Source organism: Macrobrachium rosenbergii, chromosome 4, assembly GCF_040412425.1.
Source record: "Macrobrachium rosenbergii isolate ZJJX-2024 chromosome 4, ASM4041242v1, whole genome shotgun sequence".
Taxonomy (NCBI): Eukaryota; Metazoa; Arthropoda; class Malacostraca; order Decapoda; family Palaemonidae; genus Macrobrachium; species Macrobrachium rosenbergii.
Window position 1 is genome coordinate 53,643,124 of NC_089744.1, and position 13,475 is coordinate 53,656,598.

Sequence of the window (13,475 nt, forward strand, 5' to 3'; positions counted from 1 at the left end):
GATGAAAATCTGTGCGCGTGAGGTCTGACATTTACAGATCTTATTTGCAGTTCTAAATTACTAATTCACCATGTGATATGATATCAAGTACGTAACCAGTTATGAAACTGAAAACTGCAGAAAACCTTCGATCTATACCTTTGATTCATTTCTCCTAAAGGTTAATGTTCCTAAGCGAGAAGCAAAATGGATATCTTCATCAAGATTCATCAAAATTCGATCACTGGTTTTCACATATTTAAGCTAAAAGACGGACAAACTGAATCGAAACCCACCAAAATGGAATAACAAACGTTAAAGTTTAGTATTAACAACCTGCGGAAAATCACAATAAAAACAAGTCCAATTACAAGTACAAACAAAAACAGAAGCTGAAGTCAGACCTGGATGGCATCCTCCTAATAATAATAATAATAGAAACAATAATAATAGCACCTTCGTTAGGGTTTACCGAGAAGAGGTGAGGTTTTACAAAGGGAATTCGAGGAGTGTTTCAAGGGCGAGGGTTGGGTGGGGTGGGGTGGGGGTGGACGATATCCTCCCCTTCCACTATCTCCATGTAACCAAAGACCCCTTTGGTTTTATTATGTCAGGGTTCTGCCTTTTCAATCCTCCCCCACTCTTTTGCCCAACTGTTCTGTTCTGGACCACTGACAATCAATATTACAGCTTTTTCTCCAGCTGCACTCACTCTTACACATAAAAATCATTGAACTTAACTCGTACTCTTCTTTCATTCTCAGAGTCTTCTTGACACTACAGAAGCCGACGCTGACGTAGCTCTAAACCTACTGACTAATCCACACCCATTCATTCTTTGAACTTTCATCTACTGCAAACTCCCTTCTTAAAATGGAACTGCTTCTATTGCACTTCATGTGGTGCATTGTAGGCATGATTAAAGGTTGTTTGGAGCATCCCTTCGGCCCTACCTGCACCAACTTTTTACCTTTTACTTTACCTCTGTTTCCACTTCCTTTCTTCCATCTTGCTGTTCAACCACTCCAACTCCCTCTTTTCACCTTACGCACCGATTGGCTAAAAGCGCTTTGGTCTGTGGCCTCACGGCCAAAATTTCATTCATAAATCAAATCATATCAAATCTACTGCACGCACGCACACACACACACACATACTACCCCTTAACCTTTTTATCAGTAAAAGACAGAACATCCCGTACCTCCTCTTTCAACTAATAATCACATACGATTATCTTACACATAGCCTTTTCTCTAATATTGTCTAACAAATCCAAACCGCAGAGTTAGTATTTTGTTTTTCTCAGTACTTTTCTTTCCTTTTGCAAAACCATCACAGTTTATGTGACTGCAAACCCTCATTCCCCAACCATTTGGTGCCCTTTACATCTTGCACAATTGCAGGAATGCCATTATTTTTCTCTCTCTCTCTTCAATCCACAGGAGTGAGTCGGTGTCGCTCCCATTCAGCTAAGGAGAAGAGGCTCATGCAACATTTAAAGCATTTCTTCATACCAAGCGTAAATAACCTTTCACTAGTTGCTCCTTAGCTTTCTGGTATTTTTACACTGTATCTAAATCATTGGCCCTTCGTAGAGCAGTAATCCAGAAATAATTTACTACTTACACCCCCACTTTGCAGTCTTCAATAATAAGATGTCCTAACCAACGTGGTTGCCATTGGCCTCATGGAGAAGGCTTTTTGGGGACAAGGGTGGGGTTCACGTGGTACTGCCTACTATTCCCACAACAGACGTCAATTTTAATCGACTGAATGTCACCCTAGCATATACAATGCTCATATCTATCACAAAGTATCAGTTCTTTTGAAGACGTCCTAAGAAAACTGTAGATGAGATTGTTCAGGATTTATGACGATGGGTTAATTTTTTCCCTATGGCAAATCTGCATATATACATCTAGGGTTCCAATGGTTTTAAGCATTCGCATGCACATGCCCACATACATGTACATTACATATATATATATATATATATATATATATATATATATATATATATATATATATATATATATATATATATATATATATATATATATACACACATATATATATATATATATATATACAAACAAACACACACAGAGATATATATATTAGAGAGAGAGAGAGAGAGAGAGAGAGAACCCCTATTTAGTAGCTAACATCAGTAACAAATCGCATGCGCAATGCTAGATTTCTCTCGCATCACGCTATGTCCTCATTCTTGCGACTGCAATTTGCAAATAAACGCCCAAGTCCCATCGACACAGCACGACATATCTATGGACGCTGCATGAACTTTCAAAATCCACATCAAACCGGACTCTAAAACACGCGAACGGCGAGACCATTTGCAATTTACGAGTAGGTCAACGACCCTGAGGATATCTAGGTCAAAGCGAGGGCTCAATAAAACCACTGAATGATATGGACCTACACAGAAGCAATGGTTTCCCCGTCACACAACCGCACGAATTCGGCGACACAACATGCCACTGGTAGATCACATAAAATGTAAACAGAAGGACGTTTTCGTATCTAATGCAGTATTTGAACAGACAAAGCGTGCGTTTAAAGTTATACCGTTTATTAAGCCAACAAATACCCAAATAATGGCGATAGACGTAAACAACATCATCGGATATAGGCGTAAATAAAATCATCGGTTATCTCATTCCCACTGAAGAATCTCACATTAGATAAGCGCTTGCATTAATCCGGTACCGGAAAATATAACCACTGACCATTTCAATGAGGAAAAAAAAAAAAAACTGACAGAGAGGGCAAATGAGCCCGTTTTCATCATCACATCAAACTTGTTTCATGGACGCCAAACCGAATGCCAAATGGGTGGACAGAGGCACATAATATATTTTCTTGCTATACCATTATTTTATCCAATTACTATCTCATATAATAATAATAATAATAATAATAATAATAATAATAATAATAATAATAATAATAATAATAATAATAATAATAATAATAATAATAATAATAATAATAATAATAGTTTGAAAGTGTGAACTGAAACTAAAACACAAAGTTAGAGCAAAGTTATATTACCTTTCAGTATACACGGTACGAAAAATTCCCTTCAATATGTACGTATATCCATTTACATACGAGCACTATAATTACCTGAAACTAAAAAACCCAAAGTAATCAAGCATAAACCTTCGGAAATCATATTAGCGATCTCTGTATCCGTATCAATGAAGTGTTTATTTCGAGTAAGTAATAAAACTAAATTGTTCGTCAATGTGCAATAATAATAATTAAACATATATGGAAATGGTATTCATAAAGGCTGGCTGTTATCAGCAGCACAGGGACCTACTACAATTCAAAACGGATCTACATCATTATGAAATTTCAACACAACAACGATATTCAGTATTTGGGGGATCGGCCAATTCATTCACTGCAATATGAAACTGACATTTCTATGGAAATTTCATATTTAGTGACAATTAAACATATATATGTCCCACATCATATCGATATCATTAGCAAAACTCCACATAAATTTAATTCAAGGCAATGATGAGCATTACAATGGAAATGAATGAAACAATAACCTCAAAATATTACTGTCCAAGTTTGGCGAGCTGTACAGGTCACGTTAATAAATACGGGCACGTGGCATCATATACTTCAAAGTCAGTACTCGTAAAAATAAATTATATATGCACAGATCACATATTTCCAACTCATCACCTTTAAAGGCAGCATCTTTATAGTCGGACTAGCTGACAATATGGCACTGCCCGGGGAAACTCTGTATGACAACCGACAAACTCCCTGCCTCTCTCTCTCTCTCTCTCTCAGTTCCTCGTTAGACGAGTCGGTAGGGTTCTTGGCTAGCACTCTGCTAGGCCCGAGTTCGAGTCTCCGGCCGGTCAATGAAGAATTAGAGGAATTTATTTCTGGTGATAGAAATTAATTTCTCGCTATAATGTGGTTCGGATTCCACAATAAACTAGTTCCTGTTGCTAGGTAAACAGATGGTTCTTAGGCACGTACAATAAGTCGAATCCTTCGGGCCAGCCCTATGAGAGCTGTTAATCAGCTCAGTGGTCTGGTTAAAATAAGGTATACTTAACTTTTTTCTCTCTCTCTCACTTTTTCCTCTCTTTCTCCTCCCTAACAACCACTCTACCCTCTCTCTCCCATTTTTTTCCTCTTTCTCTAACACCCCTATCTCTCTCTCTCTCTCTCACTCTTTCTTTCTCTCACTCTCTCCCTCTCTCTCTCTCTCTCTTTCTCTGTCCAACCCTCCCTGTCTCTTTCCATCTTCTCTCTCCAAACCTCCCTGTCTCTTTCCCTCTTTCTTCTCTCTCTCCCTCTCTCTCTCTCTCTCTGTCAGTTCCTTCCCAACCCCCAACCCCTTTGGCGCCATAGATGTCTTACCCCCACAGTATTCTTTTCCAGATAGTAAATCATAATGTAGTATACCGAAATTAGGTATGATAAATTAGTAAAGTTACTAAGTCTACGAGAATAACCAGCCCTGTTTCACTGGCAGAACCAGCCCCGTTTCAGGGATGCCTTTCCACCCCCACCCCCTTTGGTGCCCTTTGGTGCTAGGAATGTCTTACCCCCACAGTGTTCTTTTCGAGATAGTAAGTCATATGTAAACGAAGTTTGGTTGAAATTGCTCAATGCGCTTCAGAGTGTATGTGGAACATACACATGCATCCATGCATCCATATATATATATATATATAGATAAACTAATAAAATTGTAAGAGAGAGCGAGAGAGCGAGAGAGATAATCCACACACTAACGTTCACTTGACAGCTGCCTCCCCTCAAGGGGACTGCTGTGCCCGTGGCCAACTTGCCGAATTATCTGGTGGCAAAGCGGATAAAATCAATATTCCTTTAAAAATGGATGACGGATTTAAGATACACGGTCAGTCTTCTAAGAACCCATTAACACATAACGAGGAAAATCTCGCAAATTGGGGGCCCCCGTTCTCACATAATCCTCTTGCCCTCTGGGATTAATTGAAGGGAAAAAATTGGGCGTGGAGATAAAAAAAAATATTTTGTGGATGAACCATTTTCTACGAAGTGACTAAAACAGTTACATACTGAAAGGATTAAGGCACGACTGACTGACGTAAACCCTTAATTACAGACAAATCGTAATTAAAAATTTCATTTAAACTGGTAAATATAGATATAAAAAAAACTATATGGCTACCGTAGCCAAATTATGCATATGATGTCTAGGAGAGCTTATTCGTAGTGTGGAGGAGAACTAGCGAATGTAATCACATTATCCAATCTTTAACCACGGCGATGGCGATATATATATATATATATATATATATATATATATATATATATATATATATATATATATATATATATATATATATATATATACACACATATATGTATGTATATATTATATATGTGTGTGTGAATGAATACAGAGATGAGTGTAACCCTTTGGGAGCACGTGTGTATAATGTATGTATAATATGGATAAGCGAAAGGTCCACATTTGGTTAGGAGGTCCTTTTCGTCACATCTTATGAATAAGAGGAAGCAATTGATACAAATACCCAATTTCTCCAAATTATTTACTTCTTCCGCCGCAAGCTGCAGGTCGCAGGTATCTCTCTCTCTCTCTCTCTCTCTCTCTCTCTCTCTCTCTAATAAACAAAGATAATTTAAATAACCGGAACAAGACTGAGACTGAGTTCCCTATCAAAGTATAATCGTTTGTTACGAGTTGAGTTATCAGTTTAAAAAAAATCTATAACTAAATTAATTAGGTTTAATTTAATCCTACTAACAGGGAGGCAGATGGATAAACAAGAAAAAAATTACTGTACAACTATGTGAATTTAATTCAAAAAGGTTATAAAATGAAGTTTGGGCTTATTATATAATTTGGTAAACCAACTCCGAAAAAGAATGATTTCAGGGGCTACTAGAACATAATTGCTGAAAATAAATAAATATTTCGTGAATTTTCTCTTCATTAAAGTGAAGCGACAAACTCTTAGATGTCAAGCAAGATGAGGCAAAAACCTTTTGACAATTCTAAGTGATTTATGTTATGCGAAGTGGCTAAGGATGATGGAAATCATATAATTTAACGGAAAGCTGTCGTGCTCAACCTTGGTAGAAGTTGGCAAACAAAAGATCATAACAATTACAGGTTTTAAGGAAGGGTTAATACGCTACCTCCGCAGCAAAGTGCAGTGTAACCATGTTCTAAATCCTGATAAAACGAAATTTGTCTGGAAAGCGTCAGTTCTATACATGTGCAAGAAGAACAGTGAGGGAACACAATTCTTACTACAACTATGCGAAACGTGGAATCAATGAATGTTTGAAATAAGAGTTACATGCGGAATAATTATTTTTACAACCTACTACCTCTTCGTTAGAACAAATAACTGTACAGAGAAGTATTGAAACTGGATACTAAATCTATAAAAATGCTATGCGATGTATTATTCGACAAGCAAACGCTAGATGTGTGCGTATATATATACATATATATACATACATATACACACACACACACACACACACACACACACACACACACACACACACACATATATATATATATATATATATATATATATATATATATATATATATATATATATATATATATATATATATATAATATTCACACAAAACACACACACACACATATATATATATATATATACTTAAAACGTAAGTCATAATGGTATCGCTTCGCTATTACGCCTTATACTCATGTATCGTGGAAGCCTTAAGATGGTGGACCCCTGGCTACATTTCCGAAAGTTATCACTGCAGACTGAAAAGGAACTAGAATAAGGAAGAAGGTTACAGCACGTACTCGATTAATCCTGAAGAGAATGCCGCGGCTCGCCATCTCAGAACGACTGGCTGAGTAACTATATAGTGGAAATTATTTAGGGCAGAGGTTCCCAAACTTTTCGTTCCTCGGTACCCCTTGGGCTTTTTTATAGGTTCCCATGTAGCCCTAACACTAAAAATTAAGCTTAATATTAAAAAAGAACATTTTAATATTTTGATATTTTAAATTTATGGCGTCTGCACGTGTAGATTACATAAAAGTTGTGCTAATCAACACGAGGAAATTGAGAAAAGTGCAATCTGAGTGCAGATGACAACACCATGTATTGTACAGTAGTAATTATTTTCTTCAGACCAAATGTACCCCTCTGAAACGTGCAAATGCACCCCTGGGGGTACATGTACCCCAGTTTGGGAACCCTTGATTTAGGAAATATAAAGAAAAATTTCTGTCACATTTGGAACAGCAGACTAACCCCAAAAATTTAATAAAACTTATTGATTAATTTCAATACAATGTTATTAATTTTAATCAGTGTAATTAGAAAACATACCATCAAAAAGGTCCGTCTACAACTTTATGAGCATTAATTAAAAAAGAAAGAAATACATTAACTGAACCTATAAAGTGGAAAGAGTGGCTGTACTTTTATGATCTCATGTTCTGGCCACTCAGTCTCTTATTAGTATGGATACAAAATTGTAACTGTGAGAATTTTAAGAAGAAACCCGAGAAACAAAGTAAAATGTGCAAGGAATAATGGAATATCTACAATGATAAAAAATAATACGAGTTGAAGCAGCAGAACGTTATATACTAACAATTACAGAGAGAGAGAGAGAGAGAGAGAGAGAGAGAGAGAGAGAGAGAGAGAGAGAGAGAGAGAGATAAAACCAAGTCAAAAATGGAATACGTCAAAGTAGGAATGAAAAAAAAGAGGAAATTTAATCCACAACCTAGGAATTAAGCTGTTAACATAAAACTTGAGCTGACGAAACTTTATGCGTAATTAATAGTCTAGTGGACATTTATTATTAACTTCAAGCACGCCAACGCTTATTGTCTCTCCCTAGCCCTCAGGCGAGAGAAAAAATCTTCCTCCACTAGATTAATGAGTAAGGATCAAAGGGAGATTAAAACATATCACGTAGGATGGTTTCTCTTTCCTCTACCACTTTGCTTCGTTTTTTCTCGTGCCACTTTGCATCTGTACTCATTCTGAGGGGCAAGTGGTCTCATAACACCAGTAAAGTTCGAGGCACAGTTAAGCTAAAAGGAGAGCTAGAAGAAGAGGGTAATTAGAAAATGCTGCAGCTTACAAGTCCCATGAAGCGTTAACATAGGAAAGAACGGGAAAAGACAATGCTAGCGTTAAGTATGCACCACAGCTTGAAGTCTTAATATACAAGCACAGAACAAAAGAATTTCCTAAGCTTCTCCTTGCTTACGTTTCCCATTTTCGTTACCCTTCAGCAATATTCCCGTTTTCTATTGCCTTAAAAAAATTCGAAATTTCTTCGGGCAAAAAATATAAGTGAAAGAGATAAAGCTTCTTAAATTTTAAGTGTTTCATGAAGAAAAATACACTGCCTATGGCTAAATTGGTCTATAGAATATCAGCAAAACTTTAAAATGAACTAAATCTGAGGAGTAGCATCAAATGGTTACTTTCTATTTTTTTACATTTATAACGGTAACAAGCGTATGGGGGATTTATCCAAAATAATTTAGCACCAAAATTTATACCAAAGTTTATTCGTATTCGTTTTTTACATAATTTTTTTACAAAGTGAAACAAATATATAATTTAATAATATTCCAAATGCGCTACCTGGTCACAGCCTATTGGCTGGTAGTCCGAAGGTTCGCACCTAACCTCTCAAACCATTCATTATTTAATTTAACCAACCATAAATCCTGCCTAACTGCCGCAGGGTCTGCTTGGTTTACAAAATTCAAACGTTATAGGAATACTAAAATGCACATTCTGAATCCGAAAAATTAATTCGCCGTGTGGAAGTACTGAGCTACAAACTATATTTTCAACCGATAAAACTACCGTCAGAGATATTACATCAGTGCTTACTTGTTACACTGATAAACGAACCTTCCAGCATTCCCTGTGTGTGTTACGACTGCAATGGCAATCAGTGAGAAGGGAACAACTGCACATATTTTTTTTTCCTATCCACTCAGTTTTCAGGAGCCTTTTTCAAATTTCACTAACATAAATAAAAATCCTGTCACTTATGAGCTAATCTGGAAACAAATTTCCATTAATGGACAAAATTCTGGCACGAAGGAATAAAGTGAGAAAAGTGGTAAAACGGAAAGAGAATTGAAGGAACGAAGCCCTTACCAAAATCATTAGGAGGCTAAATAAAAGATCGATAATCCGTTAATAAGATAACCAACAAATCATCTTGACGATCACTCCTCTCAAAAGGGTTTTAACCATGATAAAAAAAAAAAAAAAAAAAAAAAAAAAAAAAAAAAAAACATTCGATTGCGTACTACCACGACCGTAACAATAACAGTAACAACAAAAGCAATAAATAATAATAATAATAATAATAATAATAATAATAATAATAATAATAATAATAAACATGAAGAACAAATTCAAAGAGAAATTTCTCCCCTTCATAAAAACATGTGTTCCAACACCACGCGAAACAAACTCTCCTCCATGACGTGTAATACCTTCATTGAATAAGCAATCCACCAAAAATCCCCAAGCTCTTCAATGTAAAAAGAAGAGAGAGAGAGAGAGAGAGAGAGAGAGAGAGAGAGAGAGAAAGCACCCAGCGGAGCGGAACGGAGCAGGTAACAGGATCGGATGTAATTACGGACACATTTGAGGGATTGTCTCTCGATTACCAGAAAGAGTTAATCCCGAATTATTTCCAACAACATTCTATGGCATTATCTCTGAATTACATACCGCATGAAATCTGACGGATCCCCTGAAATTAATAGGAATAATCTAATGCAGTTACGCTTTCATAATTAATATGGAAGAATTCTGAAGTCACCTTTACAGTGTCTATGCCTGTGAGGTAAGTCCGTGGTACTCGTTTTGTTTAGTAACCTCGGCGTCATACTTCCCGGTTCCAGAGGTACTTTATACCCTTAACAGCAAAACTGTGGAATAGTCTTCTTGGCAGTGTTAAAGATGCTGCAGCTCTGAAAAGTTCCCTCAGAGTTCTTTAGCTTAATTACCAAATATTTTTCTGCTTCTCTCAACTGGTTTTTGTGTATGTATGTATTTGCCCTATGTTGATTTATTTCCCTGTCTTTTATCCGTACCTGCTTATTAAACAATTTTCTTTGGAAGCTTTCTTCGGCAATTAATGACATTTTTGTATGTTTCGTGTACACAATAATAATAATAATAATAATAATAATAATAATAATAATAATAATAATAATAATAATAATAATAATAATAATAATAATGAATATGAGGAAAAAATTCAAGAGAAATTTCTCCCCTTCATAAAAACATGTGTTCCAACACCACACGAAACATACTATCCTCACTGACGTGTAATACACTTATTGCAATGAGCAATCCATCATAAATCCCCGAGCCCTTCAATGTAGAGAGAGAGAGAGAGAGAGAGAGAGAGAGAGAGAGATGAGAGAGAGAGAGAGCACCCAGCATAGGCAAACGACAGGTTATTTCTCACGAACACAAAACAGACAAAAATACCGAAAATGGATTCAGAAACATTTCATCAATAACTGAATGTCATATCCGTTGGAATATTTCTATCTATTTATTTGCGATTTCAAGCACACCTCCAGCGCAATCTACCCTATCAAACTGAATATTCAGCGAAGAGAGGGAGAACTAGTAACTGCTTTTATAGAAAATATATAATGACACTTGTATATGCTAATAAGAATTATAGCAATAAGCAGATTAATAAAACAAGGAAAAAAGAAATCGACAATTATACTAGAGTAATTAATATTAAAAAAGTCCTGAATTATATCCTGAATGAAGTTATTGACACCGGTCGGCGACGATAACCTCGTCGTTATTATCAATGTCTGGTGAAAGTAACGCATGAGTTATACTCACCGTTATTATTTCCACATAGCTGTTTTCTTAGTAAAAGTATAGTATAACATGTTCTTTTTTCTTTTATTGAAATACATTCTCAGCGCCATAACAGTAAAAATAACAGTAATTCTAAAAAAGACAGGAAAATAAACAGAATGTACCATTCGTCAAATTCAGGATAAGAACGCTATTGTTTTCTAGCCTTTTTCTGCTTTTCATTGCTCTCTTGTCGCTTCCTTTCCTTTTATGTCCAGCTTTTGAATTATTAAATCGACCTAGTGTTCTAGATTTTTTAGGACGCCCCTTTCGTTTCACTGATGGGAGATGAACATTTGCTAAGTTGAAACGTTCTGAGAGTGACGTTGGTTCGTCTGAAGAATGTAACTTTTTCGGTGTATCAGCCGTAGATGGTACGGTACAATCAATTTCTTCCGATGGACTTGGAGGTGGATTCTGTGGGGTATGACTGCATGTGTACCGGATTCGTCATCGTCGTTTAAAACCCTGCAGTCATTATTTTCTTCCCACATTCGGAGAAGATTTCTGAGACTATCTAGTCGCCTATGGAAGACTTGCGTTCCCCTGCTTGTGAGTACAGCTGCATTCCTTTGAACGGTTTCTTCTGACTGTCGGAATTTTTGTGCTTGGATCACTGAGTGCTGATGTCTCGGAGTTTGTGATATGGATGACTGATTTTTTTAGAACAGTTGCTTCGGATATCACTGTGTTTTCTTTGTGCCACCTAGAATTAGTATTATTTGTAGTTGCATCTATATCACCTTTCCGTAATGCTTCTGTAATATGCTTGCAGGGTAAAAGGTGCTGACAGTAGAAAATGTATGAACATCTAAGCTCACGATCATCAATTTCCACTTCATAACAACTAGAATTGACTGACACGGAGTAGCTACTTGGGGAATTAGATTGGATAGATGGAATAATCGAATTTTCATGTGCTTTGTGGTTTTCAGAAAGTTTCACAGCGTGCTCCGTGTATTTGCGATACAACTCACAAAAAAGTGGATTATTTGTTCCATATTCAAGTGAAGTGCATTTTTGTACACACAATTGGTGTGCTCGTTCATCATTTAAAACACATTTATGTAGCATAATGTTTCTAATACATTCAGACATTGAAGTGGCTGCAAACAGCAAATGCTTGAGCGTTCCGTTTTCCGATTCAATTCGGTTATCGGTATCGTTGCCAAATGTTAATTTGGAACTTCGTAAATAAGCTCCCCACATCTCTTTACACACAAGTCAGTTTTGAGAGACATACTGAAACAACCCGGAATCTTGTTGTTCTAAAGTCTGTAAACATGACTGAAAACGTTCTTCACAGTTAGCATACACAAGTTGTTTGACTGTAGCAAAAATTTCATCTTTTTCTGTAACTGGACGTACAAGACCCGACACTTTTTTCTTCAAGTACTTAAGAACATGAAATTACATAGCAAATTCCAACAGCTTGAATTTCACTGTGATCTTTATTTAACATTACGGTCTCAGGTTTGCTTACGTCTCCCATCATTTTGCAAAACGATGTCGTACGCGAATTTATCATGTCTGCCGTTTCACTTCTTAAAAAAAAGCATAAAAGACTGCTCGACCGCGACCAAGGTTGTCCTGGATGAGAACCACGTACAGAGGATAACTGTATTTGTTAATTTTGTGTGTACTGCCATCCATGGAAATTAATTCTGGATAATGATGATACATTTGCACCCTCTCTTTCGTTGCGAAGCGACCATCGTGATTGCTCCATTTTCGTCAGTTACAATATCCACTTGACCTTGTCTTTCTATATCCTGTACAACTTCTGTAAGTTGTTCAACATCAGTAAGACCTTCTCCAGCTTTGACCTTTTTAAGGCTTCTTATATCTTGTAATGTGACTTCCTTTTTAAACCTCGTTTGTATATACATTTTTAGGTGCTATATTGCCAGGATTTAGTTTCACAACATCTTTTACTTCTTCAAACTCTGACGTGGTCAAGGGGCGGTTTTGGCTATGGAAAGCCTTCAAATTAACCAAGACTTCATGGTTATGCTTAACGTAAACATTTGTTATCACTAACTTAGTCTTCCTGGCGCTTAATGAAACTGAAGCATTACATCCACAACTATGGTAACGTTCTTTCTCCCTTAAACTTAAACCTCTTTGCTTGGGCTTCCAAAATGTATACATACAAACGTCACTGTGACATACTTAAGTTCTTCTGCTATCGGATGCTGCCGACGCTTGTTTTCAAACTCAACGGAACTTGAGGATTTAACTCTGAAAACGCTGCCTGTTTTTTCTTGATATTTTTTGAATGACACATTAAACTCTTCAGTAAATGCTAAAGACAGGTCCGTGACAAAGGAGCTTTCTCCCTCCGTTTTGATGAATCGTTATATACTAAATACAAAGTATCTATTTGGAAAGTCTACATCGTTAAGTATCATTAGGGAACCGTTACATACTGAATACGAAGTATCTTTTTGGAAAGTCCACATCGTCAAGTATCACATTTGCGAACACGGTGGTAATAAGTTAAGTATACCTTAGTTTAACCAGACTACTAGCTCTCCT

At 36.5% G+C, this 13,475-nt stretch overlaps 1 protein-coding gene across 1 annotated transcript in view; it reads right to left on the reverse strand.

Moving 5' to 3' along the window:
* LOC136834696 (cGMP-dependent protein kinase, isozyme 1-like) overlaps positions 1-13,475 on the reverse strand; it is a 495,388-nt gene that overhangs the window by 469,624 nt on the left and 12,289 nt on the right. The window lies entirely within an intron of this gene.